This window comes from Balaenoptera physalus, assembly GCF_965194825.1.
Source record: "Balaenoptera physalus genome assembly, chromosome: 1".
Taxonomy (NCBI): domain Eukaryota; kingdom Metazoa; phylum Chordata; class Mammalia; order Artiodactyla; family Balaenopteridae; genus Balaenoptera; species Balaenoptera physalus.
The window spans coordinates 35,649,663-35,670,926 of NC_138882.1; the positions used below are offsets into that span (position 1 = coordinate 35,649,663).

The 21,264-nt window shown below is 43.8% G+C and overlaps 1 long non-coding RNA gene across 6 annotated transcripts in view; it reads right to left on the bottom strand.

The window, feature by feature from the left end:
• Positions 1 to 1,785: 1,785 nt before the first annotated feature.
• The window catches only part of LOC309646478, a 47,983-nt gene continuing 28,504 nt past the window's right edge, over positions 1,786 to 21,264 (bottom strand). For 2 of the 6 annotated variants that reach the window (XR_014255389.1, XR_014255393.1), the window contains 2 exons: positions 9,942 to 10,110; positions 1,786 to 2,092 (listed from right to left, as the gene is read on the bottom strand). This is a non-coding gene — a long non-coding RNA (uncharacterized lncRNA). Of the gene's footprint in view, positions 2,093 to 9,941; positions 10,111 to 10,577; positions 10,675 to 21,264 lie in introns of all 6 variants that reach the window. The other 4 variants (XR_014255390.1, XR_014255391.1, XR_014255392.1 and 1 more) reach the window with 4 other exon arrangements.

Genomic DNA, 21,264 nt, shown 5'->3' on the forward strand with positions numbered 1-21,264 from the left:
CAGTTGTCTACAATTCAACTCAATTCTGACACTATCCACCTGTAGATATCATCAGACTCCACAGATTAAGGGCTTAGTCCCACAAGACTCCCCACCCCCACCCACTTCAGACTCAAGTTGCAGGCCGAGGTTATCACCTGTGCTTCTGACCAACCCACTGTAGATTGGAAGTTCCAATGACCCCCTCCAATTCAATGTGTCAGTCACAAGTCCACATTGTCGTTACTTGTAATCCTGAATGATTGGCTCTACATCAGAGGTTCCCAACACCCCCTCCTTGGGTTCGATTAATTTGCTAGAGCAGCTCACAGAGTCTGTTTGCTACAGGGATATTAATTTACTGGATTGTGTCAATGACTTTATGGGTATACACCTATGTTGAAACTCAACAAAGTGTACATGTTAAAAATGTGCAGTTTTTGTACATGTAACTTAATAAAGTTGTAAAAAACTAAGAAACAAAAGACTTGACAAGCTGATTATAAGATTAATATGGAAAAGCAAAGAGCCAAGTTCAGCCATGACAAAAGGAGGAGAGTCGTGCCCTAATAGATATGAGGACTTGTTTCTAAAAACTACTATAATTAAGACAGTGTAGTATTCATACAGGGAGAGACAAACAGTCCAGTGGAACAGATTAAAGAAACCAGAAACAGACCCACACATGTGGAAACCTGGTAAACAACGAGATGGCATCCTAAATCAACAGGGAAAAGATAGACTTCTAAATAAATGATGCAGAGACAATTAGGCATCCATAAGGAAAAAAAATAAAATTAGATATTTACCTCATAATATTCACAAAAATAAATTTCAAATGAGTAGATACTTAGATGTATCAAGAGCAAAACTTTAGAACTCTAAAAAGAAAATACAGATATATCTTTATGCCTTTTGTGTAGGGAAGACATTTTTTTTTAAATTAATTAATTAATTAATTAATTTTTGGCTGTGTTGGGTCTTCGTTTCTGTGCAAGGGCTTTCTCTAGTTGCGGCGAGCGGGGGCCACTCTTCATCGCGGTGTGCGGGCCCCTCACTATCGCGGCCTCTCTTGTTGCAGAGCACAGGCTCCAGACGCGCAGGCTCAGTAGTTGTGGCTCATGGGCCTAGTTGCTCCGCAGCATGTGGGATCTTCCCAGACCAGGGCTCAAACCCGTGTCCCCTGCATTGGCAGGCAGATTCTCAACCACTGTGCCACCAGGGAAGCCCATAGGGAAGACATTTTTAAACAACATGCAAAGAATGTAAACCATAAAAAAGTAATCAATTTGATTGCCTGAAAATTATAATCTTCTGCGCAACAAAAATACCATCTATTAAATGAAGAAAACAAGCCACACAACAGGAGAAATTATAACTAAGCAAAGAATTTGCATCCATTTTATACTTTGAAAAATTCCTCAAACAGTAAGAAAATTATAAACTCAATAGACAGATGATGTGAACAGATAATTCACCAAAGAGAAAAGCCCAAATTCTGTATATTTATGAAAATTGTCTCAACTTCACTAGTAATCAGGGACATGTAAATTAGAAAATTAATAAGAATATTTATACCCATCAGACTAGAAAAATTTTAAAAATCTGACAATACTAGACACTGGCAAGGAAGTGAAAAAACGTGAACTCAGTCACCCCTAGTTGGAATGTAAACTAGTAAAACCATTTTGGAAAAATACTTAGGCATAGTTGAAGATGCACATAGCTTATTCCACTGCTAAGCACATATTCTAAAGAAACTTGCACAATTGCATAAAAAGACAGAAATGTTTATTTCAATAATGCTTTTATTTTTGTTTATTTATTTATTTATTTATTTTTGGCTGTGTTGGGTCTTTGTTGCTGTGCACAGGCTTTCTCTAGTTGCGGCGAGCAGGGGCTACTCCATTGCGGTGTGCAGGCTTGTCATTGCGGTGGCTTCTCTTGTTGGGGAACACGGGCTCTAGGCATGTGGGCTTCAGTAGTTGCAGCATGCGGGCTCAGTAGTTGTGGCTCACGGGCTCTAGAGAGCAGACTCAGTAGCTGTAGTGCATGGCTTAGTTGCTCCCTGGCATGTGGAATCTTCCCAGACCAGGGCTCGAACCTGTGTCCCCTGCATTGGCAGGTGGATTCTTAACCACTGCGCCACCAGGGAAATTCCAGCAATGCTTTTAATAGTGGAAAATTGTGAACAACCTAAATTGTCCACCCACAGTATTTGGATAAATAAATTGTGGTATATTCATACAACATATTATATAGCAATTTCAAGGAATGAACTAAAGCTATGCATTGCAATAAGGATAAATCTTAAAATCATGAAGTAGATAGAAAAAAAAAGAAATTTGCAAAGTAATGCATTCAGTATAATATTCATAAAATTCAAAAGCATGCAAAGTTATACTATATGTATAATGAAAGTACAAATATATGCATAGGAATAACTTACACCAAATGACTGTAGTGTTTTCTCTGGGAAACACAAGAAAAGGAATGAAAACAGGGACAGTTCACTGTGGAGCTTAACTGTATCTGAAGAGTTTTGCTTGTGGTGTGTGGTGAACTTATTTGCCTGAGTCCTGGTTCCGCCACTTATGAGATGAGTGACCTTGGACAAGTCACTAAACCTCTCTGTGCCTCAATTTCCTTATTTATGACCTAGAGATTATAATTATACAACCTCCTATAGAGGCTGTGAGAATTATCTGAGTTCAGTATACAGTGTTTAGAACAATGCCCAGCACCCAGTAAGCACCATGAGCATTAGCTATTATTATATCTCAAAAAAAAAATCTCAGTAACTATGTAAAGACTTTTAAAAGCAGTCTTACTCCTTCCCCTTCCTGATCAATTCAGTCCTGAAGCTGTTAGGTAAGGCAGAGCAAGGTAGGCATCCATGGAGAGGAGCGATCTGGCATGTGGTGTCAGAGCCAGAGCAGAGTAGCAAGGCATCCACACAAGTAGGGGGAATGCTGATGTGGGGGGTCAGCGCCCAACCAAAGTGAGAAGGGTATCCATGTGGGGATAGCCCAGAAAAGGTGTTGGAGTCCAAGGGGAGGGGTGTGAGGAAGACATTCATGATGTGAACAGTGAAAATGTAGCATCCATCCTGGGCTGTCAGCCCAAACAGGTGAGTAGAGGTTCCAAGTAAAAGGGCAGCTTGCCATGGGAGTCAGAGCCTGGGCATGATGACCTGACCTCCACACACAAGTGTGGTCCAGAGAAGGTTATCAGAGCCTGAGCAAGATGAAGAGAGCATCAGTAAGGGGCAGGGCTGGGAACGGGAATGGGAAGGTGGTTACTTACAGGGGGCATTGATTAAATGACAAAGTATTTTAATTATAGTAGGAGCCAGGTTTCTCTCTGTCAGAAAAAGAAGTTGCAAGTGTGGAAAGGGAGAAAGAGTAGAAACACCCCTGTGGTATTAGATTGGAATTGGAGGCATTGGTAAACACACATGTATATCCTAGCTCTGCCCCCTGAGAGGGCCTGGGAAGAGTAACACCCAGGAGCAATGAGCATCCCTGGCACCCAGAGCTCAGCTTCTGAGTATCACTCCGCGCTGAAAGACACTAGGGCTCTGTGAAGATATGGTTGCTTTCAAGGCTGGGGCAGAGAACATGCAAAAGGAGCCTAGAACACCTTGTGCCAAAGGCAAGGAAGTGCTCAAAGTATGATGGGGATGTGGCAAAAGGACACAGAGGCCAGCTTGAAGGAGCTTGTACCAGTCAACTCAGAGAAAATTTCAACATCAAAATTCATGTTAGCAACAGAATGTAACCCATTGAGTAAAAGACAAGTCCATCAGTTAGCAGACGATGGCCTGTGGACCAAATCCAACCCTCTGTCTGTTTCTGTATGGCCCACAGGCTCAGAATGATTTTTGCAGAGGAACATTTGCAATCAATTTGTTAGTTGGGAACACTGACCTTGACCCCAGTTAAGTCTAATCTTCCCCCCACCCCCAAAAGAATTCTATTCTCATTAGGAGATCTGCACTACAAAAAAAATTGTACTCAATAATTATATTTTTAATTTCATCAGTGAAAATGTTCTGGAAAAATTTTTTTCCTCTCATTATGAAAGTACCTACATAATATCCTCAACTTGGCTTCCTGGCCTGCAAATCTGAAAATATTTACTAGATAGTAATATCTCTGGCCCTTTACACAAAGAGTTTGTTGACTCCTGGTCTAAATTAATTAAATGTTTGATGAAGAATGGGATATCTAAGTAGTTTCAAAGCACTGCCTATAAAATACTTTTTAGTTACAAAGGAAAAAAGAAAAATGTCATAGTGGAGAAGCCCAACAGACACCAACGTAAGTAATGAAAGCCTCTTCAGTAACAGGATAAACTGATATCAAGCCTCACCTATTAGGGTGCAATGAAAAAAACACAGGTCACTCCTGTGATATTCCTGCTAAAGATGCATAACCTGAAAATAATCAGGAGGAAGCAATGAGGGACATCTACAAAATAATTAGCCTGTAATTTTCGAAAGAGTCAAAGTCATGAAAGTCAGGGAAAAACTGAGGAATTGGTTCAGATGGAAGAGACTAAAGAGAAGCAGCAACTAAATGCAACATGTGATTCCAAAAGGGATACTTTTGGTATAAAGGCGATTCTTGGGACAAATAGCAAAACATTAATGATATCTAGGGATTAAAAGGTGGTACTACACCAATGTCAATTTTCTAATTTCCATGGTTGTGTTGTAGTTATACAATATGTAGGAGAATATCCCTTTTTTGTAGGAAACACACATTAAATTTTTCAGGGATGCTGAGGCATCAGTTGGCAACTTACTCTCAGCAGTTCAGGGAAAAGAGGTTTTTATACCATACTTGCAACTTTTCTCTAAATTTGAGATTATTTTAAGAAAAAAAAAAAGTAAAGGCTTTGACAAAGTTAGAGAGTTCTATATTATTCTCACTACCCCAGACTCCCTCAGAGCTAGGGATGCACAGTTCTAGCCAATGAGACATAAGCAGAAGAGTATAGGGAATTCATGGAGAAACTTGTGTTTCCTTCCCACAGACTCAACCCCTCCCTCCTTCCTCCTGCCTGGAACATGGATGTGGTGCCCCAGTGGAGAGCATCCTGGGTTTTATAGCACTGTGGTGACAAGTGTGAAGAAGAAAGCTGATACCTTAAAGATGCCACAAAAGAGTACTCAAAAGATGCTGGGCTGCCCCAAAGCAGGATAAATGTCAATTACATTTGTCCTGAGTGATGGGGAGTCATTTCAGGAGCCTCTGAGGGTGCCTGCAGAGTAGCTCCGAAGGACAGGAGGAAGGTGGCCCATCATCCCCTTGCATTGTGTGGCCTCTTCCAGTTGCTATCATTCCTGCACCCACCCCTCTTGCAGGCTATGATAGAAACAAATCATAAAACTAAACATAAATTTAAAAAACAGAGGAAGAGATGAAAATTAAAATAAAAAATTTAAAGCCAGGAACAGAAGTTGGAAAAGGATAAAACAGAAAAAAAATAAATAAATAAATAAACCAAACCTTAAGAATTATTATTTTTAAAATTAGGTATTTAAGAATGTTTTAAATAAAAATTAAATATTTTACAAGGAAACAAAGTAAAATTATGTACAAAAAGTAAACATATGTATGAAAAGTAAAGGCAAATAAAAGCTAAGACCTTCAAAGGAACAAAAACACAACAGGGAAAAGATAATAAAAGGATAAATGTCCGTAGTAAACCATCAAGAACAAAAAAGCTAGATATAGACAGGCAGGGAAAATACTTTCCCATCAAGAAGAAGACTAGAAAAGACAAAAACTGCTAAAGACCGTTGAGTAGAGTCAGGGGTTAATGCCACCAAAGAGAGGAGGAAAAAGAAGAAAATATAAAAAGTAGAAAAGGGTCTGAGGAACAAGCAGCATCTTTCTGGCCTGCAAGGAGAAACTAACGCTTGTCCCAAGAAAGAACTTAGTATCTACTCTAACTCAGGAAATGAAATGCATTTTAGGAAAGCCTTCTGGGAGGACAGCCTGGGGGAAGACATGCTCCTCTTGTTTCACCATCCTCCAGAAGGTTCCTGCCCCTGCCCTTGAGTGTCACTTGGAGATAGTGGTTTCCTATCAAGTAATCAGGAAATACTAGGCAAAGAGGTTCTAACCAGCCTGTTGGAGCCCTGAAAAGTTGCTGTGTTGTTGTTGGTTTCAGGTTTTAGCTCCTGTGTTTGATGCCTCCTTGGTTGTCCCCTGGCCTGGCTTTGGAGGGCAGGACTGAATGAGATGAAATCAGGGGTTGCTGGGGGAGCAGTCCTACAGAGAAGTATTTGATGAGAAGCAAATCTAGTTTTGGAAAGTTCCCTGGATGGGCTTTTGAAGGCAAGGAAAAGAGGCCCATTCAAGTTGCCTCAAGAAATGTATGGAGGAACCCAGGAAGAGATTAATGGCCAGATCTCAGGAGAAACAGAAATTGGAGGATGTCCATGCCCCTTTGCTCTGGTGGTCCACCATGAAAATGGCTGCTACAGACTGAATGTTTGTATCCCCACAAATGCATATGTTGAAATCCTGACTCTCAATGCGATGGTGTTAGGAGGTGGGGCCTGAGATAAGAAGGTCATGAGAGTGGAACCCTCATGAACGAGATTAGTGTCTTTTTAAAAGAGACCCCAGAGAACTCCCTCACCTCTTCTGCCTTGTGAAGACACAGTGAGAAGGTTGTTATCTCTGAACCAGGAAGTGGGCTCTCACTATACACCGAATCTGCCAGCACCCTGATCTCCGACTTCCCAGCCTCCACAACTGAGAAATAAAATCTGTTGTTACAAGCCAACCCAGGCTGCAGTGTTCTGTTGTTATAGCAGCCCGAGCAGACAAAGTCAGAGACTTTACAGTTACTCTCACTACTCAGTTTGTGTTGTCTTTTCTTTCTCAACCAGCGAGCTTTATATAATGCGACATCATGTGGATTTAGTTACAGACAGATATGGATATTGTGTAACGAGATGCTAAAATACAATTCTTTCTCCCTGTCTTGACTGAGAGCCCAAAGGCTTTGCACAAAGCCATGGGTGCAAAGTGACTCCACATTCCAGAGTGAGGTGCTAAACCATCTATACAGGATTTGCAAAGGAGATATCTTAAAACCCATTTTGCAATTCTAAGCACATCAACAACCTTAAGGGTATTAAAGGGTTGTGATTGAAGTTGAAGGGGAGGTGATTTGATTTTTTTGGAGAAAGTTATAGAAGTGTTTTGGAGGTGGGGAGGAGAAGCTTGCCCTTCACATCAAACAAGGTGATTAGGTCTTAAGGGATCACTTGAAGAATATAATAGACATAATAGACTGGTGCTGGGCCCATGCCTGTAAAGGTAATAAAGAGATTGTGACTGGCTAGTGCCTTGGCATAGTGGAGTAGAGAAGGCTGTGTTGGGAAGCAGCTGTGCTCTCATGATAGTAGGACCAAAATGCTGATAGGAGTCTGGAATAAGGATGGTGATCTGTGACTTTATATAGAGACCCTGCCCATGATGACTTCCCAGAAGAACTTTGGAGCCCCAACAAGAGTATGTGTGGTGTAGACCAAAAAGATACCCATGAGCTAAGGGAGGAATGGTAAATGGGCAGCCAGAGGAAAGGCATGGTTTGTATCAAGGAAGCTGCCATCAAAGGACCACAACAGGGGCATCACCAAGAAACATATGTTAGACCCAAGTGAAGAAAGTCAGCTTTAAACATCCACTAAGGCCAGAAGATATCAGCACTATACGAAACAGTACCAGTCAAGTAAGAATTGCCTGCTCCTTGCATCTCCTCTCTCTCCTTGAGCAACGGCCTTGGAGAACGAGGCAGCCTAGTGAGGGAGGGGAAAATGAGGAGATGCACAAGGTGGGAACATAGAATATAAGCTGATCACCATCCCTTCTGCCCTCTGCAGCTTCTGGCCTGAAGCAGAGGAAGAAGAAGTACTGAGAGAAAGAGAGAGAGAGTTTTATAAGAAATTTAGAGTTTTGATCAAGTAGAGAGGAAATAATTGATGTTTCAGGAGAGAGAGGGGAGAACTGCAGGACAAAGGTCTTTAGTAGACAGGGGGAGATGGGATCAGCCCAACGTTTGGAGAGGGACCTGACTCAATAGGAGCAGGGGCTATACATCCACTGCAGTCGGGAACTGGGGAGTGAATTTACTAGGGAAGTATAGCTGGATCTCCAGGCAGTACTGAACCTCATTAAAGCATGTTGGAGAAAGACAAAGACATACACAAGGGGTGATTACACTGAAGGACCATAGAATCCCCCCTGGGTTAGGAGGGACATGAAGACAGGAGGGGAATGAGCGTCATTAAATTTCAGGGCCATTGTAGCTAAGATGCTGATGAGTGTGAAGAATTGTGAGACTGACTGTGCCGGCAGGCGGCCACCAGAGACAACCCTAAAATGGAAGACCCAAACCTATTACCATTGTTCACTCCCACCTCTCCACACTTTAAACACTTCTGAGGCAGCTGTCTGCTGTCTGACCTTCTGCCCCTGGCACATTTTGTACATCCTTCAGCAAAAAATCTACCTCTTGGCCCTATAACCCTACTAATAAGATTATTCTCCTCAAGTTTCAATCCTTATACTCTTTTTTCCTTATACTGCCACTTCTGGACCTGAGTACTTTGGATAAAGCTCAGCAATTTTTCAGAAGATCAGAGGCTGGGGCAGATGTGTAGCCTCCCTTGACCCCAGCTGAGTAAAATGTTGTCTCTCTTATGCATGAAGTTTTCCCACAAGAGAGTTTTGGGAGACAAGTAGCATCCCAACTCCTATAGGTGGGGTCCAGGAAGTAACAAGGAAAAGCACATAGCCACAGACACCTCCAGGATCCTCCAGCTAAAATGGCAAAGGTCTGAGACCCAGATAATGCTGGGGAACTCCAGCCAGAGAGCTATCCTTAGAGCACATGGATCTTAAGGGAATAAAACTAGAAGTTATCAAGCTATCTCAACTACGTAAGTGGAAGCACATACAATTAGGAGCTGCCTGGGTAAGGTGGAACCCCCTGACCCATGTGTCAAACACTCATAGTGGGCAGAACAACAGCAAAAAACCCACATGGTGTTTTTCAACCTCTGTTCTCCCCCAAGCAGTTGTCTGTTCTGTCTTCTGAAGACCGAACCTCCTTAAGGAAATGGAACCCACTCTAAACCTCTCCCCCGGTGATGTGGCCTTTGCTTCTAGTGGGAGTGGTTTTAACACCAATGCATTTATTCCCTGACTCTAAGTAACAGAGTGATCCCAGCGGTGGTGCCCTAAAGGCAGCCCACACTGGCCTGCAAGAACTAACTGTTCAATTTTCCAGAACTTTGTGAGCAGGTTGTTAAAGGCATTCTACATCATTTGAAATTAAATTATAAAAACTGACAATTACATCATATTAAAAACAAAGGTGGGAATTCCCTGGCAGTCCAGTGGTTAGGACTTGGCTCTTTCATTGCCAGGGCCCAAGTTCGATCTCTGGTCAGGGAACTTAGATTCCCCAAGCTGTGTGGCTCGGCCAAAAAAACCAAGAAACCAAAAAACGAAAACAAAAGAAAACAAAAACAAAGGTAATAAATACTCAACACTCATCACTCACTAATTATCTTACTGCGTTTTATAATTACTTACGTTCTGGAGGTTACGTACATCTATTGTATCAGATGGTAGAAATATTACGAAATGGAGTGCCAGTGCACATCTCTTCCCAACTCCATGTTCAGGGACTTCACTTTTGGTAGTTCCAAATAGGCCATGGAAATCAGCAGGCACTACGAATCAGCCCCCCTTCCGGCCCCAAGAATTGGTTGTTAAACATTTACCAGCACACCACTGGACTCCACGGACCTGAGGGAAGTCAGTATAGAACAACCCCAGCATCAGCCCACCTCTGGAACCCAACGTTTTCTCTGCCTTTTTCGTACACTCTCCTCTGCTCAGGGAGAGGGCAAAACTGTATTTACTTACTTGAAGGGCATCTGGGTCAGATGGTCTCCCTCAGACAGCAATGCTGAGGAGCTGGCTGAAGAAATATTTTCCCAATTCTGCCTGGTTTCCATTTGAACAGGAAAAAAACTGGTTCTAAGGAATGCAGCCGGTAGGTAAGTAAATAGGGCAGCTGTGATGTGAGTTCCAGCTGAAATAAAGAAAACTTATGAGTCTGGTTTATATAAAAAGAAAGCTTATAGATTCAGATTTTCCTCCCTTCCTGCCTCCGGTCTCTCTCCTACAACAGGGCACAGTCTGTGCTTGCATTGCCCTTCCCTTCCCCCAGGGATGTAATTGGCACCTGGTTGCTCCTTGGCTCTAGTACAGGATAAACTTGCTGTTTTCTGGACACTTGTTTTCAGTGGTGGAGTTATTCATTTCTCTTTTCATAGTGGACATTACTTAGACTCCATTGGACTCTCTCAAGGGCCCATGTTCAAGGATCCACTATTCTGAGTTGGAATAATCCTCCAGCCCCAGTTCCGTTCAAAACTCAGTCATTTCCCTTGAGAGCCAAGGACAGAAGGAGGAGATGGGGAACCCAGCAGGTTTAGGAATTCAGCTAGATTTCTGATCCTCCCTGAAAAGATGCAATTCTCTTTCCTATCCCCAAACCTGGTAGTGAAGTAGCCACACCAAAGATGCATGTGTATATGCACTCCGTGTCAGTACAGGCAGACCTTGGAGATAGTGCAGGCTGGGTTCCAGACCACTGCAATAAAATGAATATCACAATAAAGTGAGTCACACAAATTTTTTGGTTTCCCAGTGCATATAAAAGTTATGCTTACACTATACTGTAGTCTATTAAGTGTGCATTAGGTCTAAAAAAGTACATACCTCAATTAAAAAATACTTTATTGCTAAAAAAATGCTAAGCATCATCTGAGGCTTTAGTGAGTAGTAGCAGTCACATCAAAGACCACTGATCACACATCATCATAACAAATATAGTGATAATGAAAAAGTTTGAAATATTGAGAGAATTACCAGAATGTGACACAGAGACATGAAGTGAGCAAATGCTGTTGGAAAAATGGTGCTGATAGACTTGCTCAGTGCAGGGTTGCCTCAAACCTTCAATTTGTGAAAAATGCAATATCTGCAAATGCAATAAAGTTAAGCACAATAAAATGAAGTATGCTTGTATATGGCAACAACACTGCAGAAATGGCTCTATTTACTAGTTTCTATTTGTTCATATGTATGTGTTAGGGTGTAGTGTAGCCATCTATTGTGAACCTGAATGTTTGCAGGTACGTGTGTGTGTGTGTGGTGTGTGTGTAGACAGGCATGTGTGAGTGCCATTTTGTAGATACCTGTGTGTTTGAACGCGTATAAAATCACGTTTGTGTGTTCCTCTGTCTGTATTTTTGCATATGCAGATGTGATTCGTGTGAGCAGGAGTGAGACTTTCACAAACCTGGTTGAAATGCTTGGAGAACGTCATCATCTTCTAAAAGGAGAGGAATGAAACATTTTGAAGAAAGGATTAAAACACCCAAACATTTCTCTTTTAAGACTCCCTATGTTTCCTCTATGTGTAATGGAAAAATACCAGATATTTGCATTTTTCTGTCATGATAAGGATGGTTGATTTCATCCAGGGACAGGATTTCATCATTAAGTTTAAGCTAAAAATTCTTTAGAAGGAATGTTGTAAGAGGAAAGATGAGAGACCGTGGCCCCTGAAGGGGCAAGTTTGGACATATCAAGCTTCCCTTCCCCTCTCTCCAGCTGCTGCCATCTGCCTCTAAAACATCGTGGCCCTCTTACCACTGTTCAAAGGGAAAGGGCTGGTCTCTAGCTGTGGATCCCTTTAGCACATGGACAAGGGGCCAGGGGCCATGCCCTTCTTCCTTCTGAGGACAAGGAGACACAAAAAAGACATGAGATTGTGTTGTAGCAGAATGAGCAGGGGGAAATGTCTCTACTTCTTTACGGGCCGTGGGATATAATAAGGCCTTTCTGAAGTGTTTGTGAATTCTCTTCCCGGTGATTCTAAGAGGAGACAACTCATAGTTCTCTGAGGTGAATTAGAAGTAGGATCATGGAGGGGCATACAATCATCAGGATGACCGCTGGAAGTTTTAATAATACAATAACTTATGTTTATTGCGTATTGTTATGGTGCCATGAGGGCTTTGTGTGTGTCAACTCATTTAATCTCTGCCACAACCGTTTAAAGATAATTATTACCCTTACTTAACATATGAGGAAAAAGAGACACAAAGAGGTAAAGACACTTGGCTAAGGTCATATAGCTAGTAAATGATGGATTCAGGATTCACACCAGGTGGTCTGGCTCCAGAGTCCACCCAGTCAACCATTAGACTGTCCTAGTCCTGCCAACTCTGCTCTAGGGCTCTGCGTCACTTCAGAGAAGTCAGTGCCTCTTCTTATTGCTGACACCTGGAGGGTTAGGGCTAAAACGGGTGTCCATCAAAGGCCCAACTACCAGGAATACTTTCAGATGCATGTGTTCATTCCATGAAAACCCAAAGCTGGAATAGAACCTCAGGAAGCCACCTGCCCTCACAAGTTTGGGGTTGGAAAGTTTCTGGCAGGAAGAAAACTCACATATTTAGCGCTGTGTGTGTAACAGCTGCTGTGCTCCTTGCTTGTTATAATCACCATGTCCTGACACACTGGTGTAACAAACCCTTTGCCTTGTTTCCCCTAGAGCTGTACAGTGTTTCTTCAGTGAAAGCTTACTGTACCCACAGACTTCTTCTAAGGAAAACTCCCTGCCCAATGCCCCTGTAACTTTGTGATTCTGTCTTCTTAGATACAGCTGACTGGGGCAAAGGTGACCCAGTGGCAGCCAATTCACAGACTAGCCGGCCCTGGCTAGAAGATTAACCAGGACCCTCAGATGGTTGCTTTCAGAAATCCAAGGTTGAAACTATTGGAAGGAGGAGGTAGTTAACAGTGGATGTTGAGGTGGAAAGATATAGAGAACGGAAAGGCCATGAAAGTTGTGTGCAAGATGAGGTTTTGAGGAAGCAAAACTGGGAGTGAACAGAGGCTATAAGGAAAAGAAGGTATACGCACAGGGAGAGAGAAGTGGCCGAGTCCCAACAGCCTTCTGGTTTCAAAGCAGCCACCAGCCTGCCTATGCCCTAAAGCAGCTTGAATGAGCTCCTCGCTATACAAAGACCTCTTAGAATACCAAAGTTTTCAAATTATTTACATTTTTTATATTGTGTTAGAATTAAAACAGAATCAAGGTTATCACATAATAAGTGTTTCGCTGATTTCTGTTCCAAAATGCCATTTTGGGTGGGGGGAAAAATTAGTAAAGGTAGGCAAATTTCACATAACACGAGATTTATCTTATCTGTGCTTGTAGTAACTACATCTCACATACATTAATAGTTGTAACAAATACAGACTATTGTAGTGCTTTACTTCCCTGCAAAATTGTTTTAGGTATTATAAACATCTGGTGTGTCATTCATGTGAATGTCACCCATTACAATTTGCAGTGTGTGTCAGTGGGAAATGGATGGGAACAACTGCGAGGTATTTTTACACATCTTTTCACAGAGAGTCAAATTGAGACTCAAAAGGTTAAGTTCCATGCAGCTAGCACATGTCAGAGACAGGATACAAATTTAAATCTTGACTTCATAATGCAGCAGTTTGATGGACTAAAAATTCTGAAGATTTCTGTTACGAAACAACTAGATCCTATACAAAATATAATTGTTATTTCAGTGCCAGACTTGTAATAAACAATTCTACAAGGACGAAAAAAGGCCTTATAAACCATGAACTAAAACCAGTACTGTGAATGGTTAAGCATAAGTAAAAGGTGAGGGTTGCCCAGAGGATAAATGCTGATATCAGGGCTGCTTTTAGGAGACTAAGCCTTGGGCCATCAGCAAAGTGGAGGAGCTGAACCCAAGACCCTGAAGTTTAGCCAAGGATCCACTAGGGTATAAAGCTTTCTGTGGTCCGTAGTGGTCCTAGCTTCCGTCAAAAGCAAATGCAAATTCTCACTGAGAAAAGAATCTTCATTTTAGTTCTCTAGGTTTTTCAGAAATAAAAATCAAATATGAGCTCGCCATCAAAGATCAGTAAACACACAAGAAATAAACCACCACAACAAATGTAGCCCCCTGCCTCCCAACAAGAGCTTCAGGTATTGAAATTATCAGATACAGAATATGAAGTCATGATATATGAAATGTTTAAAAAATTTCTGAAGTGGAATGACAGATATGAAATAGACATTACCAGAAATGACAGGCATACATATTTGAGGGAGTTCCAGGGCCTAAACCCTTAGCAGCTCTCCTTCATGAAAGGCCCCGAAGAAGTGAAAGCATCACTGCTGTTCCCTAGTGGCAGCCTCTGGCTGAGAGCGAGCTGGAGCTGAGCAGAGTTGGAAGCAGTCATGGAACTCACCACTGTGAAGGCCCCTCAAGCCCTTCTAGACCTCTCATGCTACCTCTGAAGCCACAGCTTGGTAAACACTATACATTTAAATACTATCTTACTGGAGTGAACATAACCTACAGGCATAGCAATAATCAACTCAGTGTTCTCTCTAGGCCTGGGGAGGGGGTGCTTAGGGGGAGCTGGATTTTGCCTTCCATTTTTCCAAGGTCAGAAATTACTTTGTAGTTCACTTGGCTCAATTTCCCTTTGGATCAGCACTAAAACAGCTTTTAACTAAAAGTTTTCTCCCCATTGAAATGCACCAAAGTCAACTAAGACTCCTGGCCTTAGATCATAATTCCCTTCCTTTTCCTCCCCTGAGAAGCAGCCTTGAAGGGTGATTGATTTGCTTAACATTTGTTGGTGCAGATATGAAAGGCAGCTGCTTCTCCTCAGCTAACATTTGAATCAATGTATGCTGTTTCTTTCTAGGGCCTGGTATTTCTTGAAGGTCTTCTCTGGCCTTCCTCCACAAAGAGGCAAGATCCTCCTCTCAACAGGAAATGGGAGGAAACACAGGAGCAATACGGGGTCAAAATGTTGAAGTTGCAAAGAGGAAAAAGGAGATAGCTGGCCAGGGGACACAAGAAGTCAGTGGAACTACTGCTCGTCCCTCCCAGGATCTGCATCTCAGCTTCCCTGGCTTAGGGCTGGTCTATACCTCCGCTCTGCCCCACCTTAGCATCCCCGGGTCCTCTTCTTCTTCTCCTGGACCCCTGGACAAGAAAAGACTTTCCTTTTGTAACCTAGACCTTGCTGCACCATCCCTCCTTCACATTTAATCAAGGTCTCTCAGGCTTGGGTCCCTGGAAGTCCTACCCTCACTCCTAAGTGCTGTAACAAATAAACCCTTTGTTCAGATTGTCCGTATCCCTTCCTGATTGCTAACAAGATGCAAATACATTCGAATCTCCTCCCCAGGTATGCTTCTCTAAGGTAACAAAGTACCCAGTTAATCCAGCCCTGAGGGTCAGGCGCAATAGAACAAGAATGCCCAGTCCCTAAACCCGAAAGAGGATACAATCAGCCTCTGCAAAGTTCACAGTCCTTGGTGTTCATCAGAAACACCCAGGGAGATTGATAAAATTACAAATTCCTGGGCCCCAACACAGAACAACTGAATTAGAATCTCCTGAGATAGAGACCCCCGTGACTGCACCAATAGCTCTTCAGGTAATCCAGATGCACACAAAAGTTTGGGGATTACTGGTTTAAGGGTATCAGTTCTACGGAATCTGGAATGAGAGATACTCCAAAGAGACCCTGAGATATCATAACTTAGAATCCTGTAACAATAGTAATAGAGGTGGGAGTAGTAATGATTGCTAGCACTTATAGCTACTCTCCATGTGGCAGGTACTATTTCTAAGTGCTTTACATGTTATTTCCTTCTCACAGTAACCCTCTGAAGTAGGCACTACTATTATCTCCATTTTATAGATTAGGAAACTGACACGTAGAGGGGGTTGTCCTAAGATCACATAGCTAGTAAGTAGGAAAACTTAAATTTGATCTCAGACAGTCTTACTCCAAAGTCTCTGCTCTGAGCCACTATACCATACAGTTGCCCTACCCTAACTGGCCCCTCTCCTTGTTTAATAGGTGGGGGGGTTGAAAGGGGAGAAGGAGTCTAGAGAAGAGCTGGGAGGAAGATGGAAAGACCATTGAGCTCCATCTTCCCCACCTGTCACTAATCCCTGCCACACTAATAAGAGGAGGACAAACAAAGGGGTCAGAGAGGGGGTGCTGAGAAAGAACGGCCTCCCCATTCAGTTTGACCACTCTGGTAATAACTTCCTGCTGGCCCATCCATGCGTCTGAGGAATGGTCAAGACTGCTCCCTTTGTCTGCCATGTCCTTTCTCTGCATCAACACCTGACAAGATCCTCCTGATCCTTCAAGGCTCTCTGGAAAAGAATTAGTAACTCTCCACCCTGACAGGGCTTATGATGACATCTTCTTTTGCAATGATATATGTTCATCTCTTTCTTCAGCCATGTGTTCCTTAAAAGCAGGGACTCCACAGTCCTGTTTATCAATGTAGTCCCTATGCTTGGCACTTAAGGACTCTCAATAAGCGTTGTTGAAAAAAAATGAATGAGGGACCTACTGTGTGCAGGCACCACTAGACCCTGTGGATCATTGAGGACCGTGCATTGTCCCTGATTGCACGGAATATATAACCCTGTTAAGAGGAGCAGATGTGTCCCCAAGCATCACTGGCCTGCTATGTCACTGTGAGTCAGCCACTGCCCAGTAGAAATTCTTTCCTGGTAGAAAAAATTTATAAAACCTTTGGGGATATTTTCTACAATTCTGTTACCTCCTGTCTGTTTCCACATAGAGACATCTTTAAACAGAAAGACCTGTGTACTTGTGTGCTTGTGGTTTGGAGGGTGGGAGGGAGCCAGAGAAGGGGAGCTGAAAAGGCCACTTTCCGACTGTACTGGGGGAGGGTAGGTGGTGGCACAGTGAGGAGGAGAGGGAAACTGACAGAGGCCCCAGGTTGCTGGTGAAGAAATGAGGGAATTCTCAGGGAGCCAGCCTGGGCAGAGGCAATGCTCTTAGGCGTGATTTTTACGTCTGGGTGCCAGTCCAGGGCTGTTCTGCACAGTCTTGCTATGTTAGGTGGGATGTAAGGGGCTACCTTCCTATTGCTCCCTCTCCTCAGCCAGCTCTACTCAGAGCCCAGAAACCCTGGGGCCAGATTGGCTCCTCCGCAGGCTGCCACACAACATTTGTTTGGGCCTTGCATACTAACTGGCTCCACACTGCGGTTCCAGGACTTAATTGTGAGCCCATCACGACCCCTTCTGTCCTCAGATAGGAATGTGCACAGACTCATAGCAGAAACCGGGGTTGTACAAGTACCGGAGGCTGGAGGGGGTGGGGGGTGGGAGATCTTGGGTGTTACGCTTTGCCTGAATGGATGCACGGTCATCTTCTGAAGGATGAGAGGAAGCAACAAGGCCAGGAGGCCCAGCCAGAGCCACAGAGGTCAGGAAGGAGGCAGCGGCATCCCATGAATTTCCCCAGTGGAAAACCAGGTGCCAGAACACAGGGTGGAAAGTTAATGCATCTCCCAGATATGGGCTATTTTCTTTTTCTTCTGATCTCAGACGCTTCCAAATGACTTGTCCAGGCCTGGCCAGTCCCTCAGCAGAGCCTGGATGGATGAGGTTAGGGCTGAGAGGTCAGCACTGCCAACAGGACTCAGGAGCCCCAAATTTGTCTTCTTTCCAGAATGAGTCAGTCCAGGCTGCCGGAGCAGGCTACCTCGCCTGGTCCCCACTCCTTCAGGGGCCCCAACACAGTCTGGTGTTCCAGTCCTGGACCTGGGCAAGAGGGATTAAAGGTGCTGGAGCCCTGGATTTGTGCATCAAGCCCTTGCCTGTTCACCCACCTCTGACCTCAGGCCCCAGTTCTGACAACCAGCTTTCTTCCTCGCTCCTGAGGCCCAGTTCCTCACATCCTGAAGATCTCAGCCTCTCCACCAGAATTATAGTAAAGACTCAGCCTGGTAAACCCCTGCCTCTGGGGGCTGCCAGCTACCCAGCCCTCCTGCTCTTGCCCAGGGACAGCAGATCCTCACTAGGCACCCGTGGTAGCCACTGTTAATCAATCACATCACTCTTTCCTACTTTTTCTGCTGAGGTCAGACTTAAACCACCCCCCTTGACTCAGAGCTCCAGAGAGTCACTACCAATTCTTCAGACCTGGCATGGGAGTTCCCATTCCCTCCTAATCTCAGAGGGATATTGACATTATTCTACCTATTTTAGGAAGAGGAGAATTTGGTAGAGAAAGAAGATACAAGAATCTTATCTGGTTCTTAATCCAAAGTGGGAAATATCCTCTAATCAGGCTGAGCAAAGTCCCAGAATGTAACCAGGACCACTAGCTTTATTCAATGTCTCCTTCATTAAAAAAACAAAGTGCGTGATCTCCATTTACCCCAGGGGAAGTCCTAGCTTTCACTCAGCAATAAACTCTCATTTCACACCTCTTTCATGCTGCTTGCTGCCAAATACATATAGAGATGTCTATGTATATGATACTGTCCTTGCCCTAACTGTACTCAAAGTCCACTTCCTCAGTATCCCTTGAGTGTGTCTTTGGGAGTCCTAAGCCCTGACTTACAATGTAGCTCTAAGGCATTGATTTCCTAAACCTTGTGCTTCAGAATCACCTGCAAGTTTGTTAAAAATACAGATGCCTGGGCCCTACCTTATTATCACTAAGAATCTCCTGGACTAGGGCCTGAGATTCTGGTCCTATAGCAGTATTCTTAAAGGGTAGTCACAGACCAGTGGCATCATGAACACCTGAGAACTTCTGATAAATGCAAATTCTCCCTCTGTACCACAGACTCTGGAGATGGGGCCCAGCAATCTGTGTTTTAACAGCCCTTCAGGTGATTCTGGTGCACACAAAATTCTAAGAACCACTGCCCTAGGTGATTCTGAGGTAGATTCAAGTTTGAGAGCCATTGATCCGAGAGGCCTTCTAGAATTCTGATTTCAGCCACTGTTCCTTTGGGCACATCCAGTGCAGCCCAAGAGGTAGGGAGAAAACACTGGAACATCTTTAGTCTTCTCTAGGGGACCGGCATATTCCAAGGGAGAGGCTGGAAGGGACAACTTCTCCAGGCTATTGCTATACCTGGCATTAGTTTCTGCTGGCTGCTAGACCACTAGCCAGCCAAAGGCCCTTCTGAAAGGTTCTATTCAAAGTTGTTAAATGAGCAAACACCATCATTTTTTCCTTTCCTCTGCACCTGGAGCTGTGACCAGAAGTGTTGGCAGCTGCATCTGTGGCCCCAGAAAATGGTCAGAGCAAAAGAAGATCAATCCTCACCTGCTAGGGAGCTGGATCCCTGGGAAGGAGCTGGCCAGTGGGTTAGAAAGAGAGAATGTCTGCCGGAAAATTGGGCCAATTCCTTGGAGTGGGAAAACCAACCCTTGTCTATATCCCTAGCACAGTGCTTACATTTGAAAGGTACCTGAACAGTGAGCTGCGCTGAATGCTTACCAGATGGTCTCTGGGGATCTCTCAGTCTGAGGGGGACACATGGACAGGCCAACCACCCACAGACAATCCAACAGCAACATTATAACCAAGATAGGAACCTATGCCATAGCCCAGTCAGGGCACTTTGGGGTGGGAGCTGTGGACCTTTATAGTTGCAGACAGAGCAGAGACTTGAATCTGTCCTGTCCTCTACAGCCCACATCACATGACCAATGCAGGACTCTGTGCTGAGCTGGCCACTGAGCAGAGGGAATTACACAGCTGTGCGTCCTCTCTCAGGGGTATACACTCATAATCATTTCCAGAAGGCAGTGTAAGTCCTGGGTTCTGAGTTCAACTACAGTTTATTTTGTAACTTCCTATCCTTTGATTCACTTGGGGACCAGGAATAAACCCTCTGGTGTTTTATAAAATCACATGGCTTTGACTTGTTGAATTTGAGCACCAGAAGGGGTCACCATGCACTTCCTCCCCACTCATATACCAGAAGATCCTTCTTACTAGCAGTGGGATCGGGTAACTTCCATGCCCTTTCCCAGCCTCAATCTTTTTATCTGCAAAATAAGGATGACATTGTCAACCTCACAATGCCCTTACACCATGTTACAGGCATTTAACAAATTCTAATTTCCTACTTATTTTCTCATTTAGGCTGAAGAAGCCAGTGCCCAAGTCCACAAAGTGGTAGAAGTGGGGCCTGAGTCCAGTTTCTCTATCTCTCCATCCAGAATTCCATTGCAATGGGTTGAATTGTGTCCCCCAAGAGGATATGTGGAAGTCCTAATCCCTGGTACCTGCGAATATGACCTTATTTGGAAATAGGGTCTTTGCAGATGTAGTCAAGTTAAGATGAAGTCATATTGGACTAGAGTTGGCCCTAAATCCAATGGGCCAACTTGATAAGAGAAAGGAGACTGAGATTTGGATACAGAGACACACAAAGAAAAAGATGGTGTAAAGATGAAGGCAGAGATGAGAGTGACGCAGCTGCAAGCCAAAGAAATCCAAGATCTACGGGGAGCCAGGAGAAGGTAGGATGAGGCAAGGAAAGGCTCTTCCTTGGAGCCTTCAGAGGGAGTGTGGCCCTGCCAATACCTTGATTTCACACTTCTAGGCTCTAGAACTGTGGAAGAATAAATTTCTGTTGTTTTAAGCCACCCAGATTGTGGTAATTTGTTCTGGCTGCCTTAGGAAACTAATACCTCCATCCTCCCCGCAAACCCGAAGCATGGCTGCTGACCTTTCCTTGGCTGGCCCAGTTCCCATCAGCAGCCTCTGCTCTCCTGCCGATCTCCACCCTTATCTGACTCTCTATAAAATAAAATAATATTTTAACTGTGAATCACGCTTTATAGTTTACTGGGTATCAACAATACACAAGTTTTTCACTCAACCCTCACAGCCACCCTGAGAGCTTTAAGGTTTGTTGACCCCATTTTATAGATGTGGAAACTGAGGACCAGAGAGATTAAGTTGACTATACTATGATCTCATGACAAATAAGTGGAAGAGCCGAGGATGAACCCAGATATTCTGACTCGTAAGCCAGGATTGTTCTTCTTTAAGCTTTTTTGTTGTGAAATATAACAATACACATACATAAAGATGCACAAAACAGGGGACTTCCCTGGTGTTCCAGTGGTTAAAAATCTGCCTTCCAATGCAACGGACATGGGTTCTATCCCACATGCCGCGGGGCAACCAAGCCTGCGTGCTCTAAATCCCGCACACCACAACTAGAGAGCCCACACGCTGCAACTAGTGAGCCCGTGCGCTCTAGAGCCCTCATTCCACAACTGGAGAGAAGCCTGAGTGCCGCAACGAA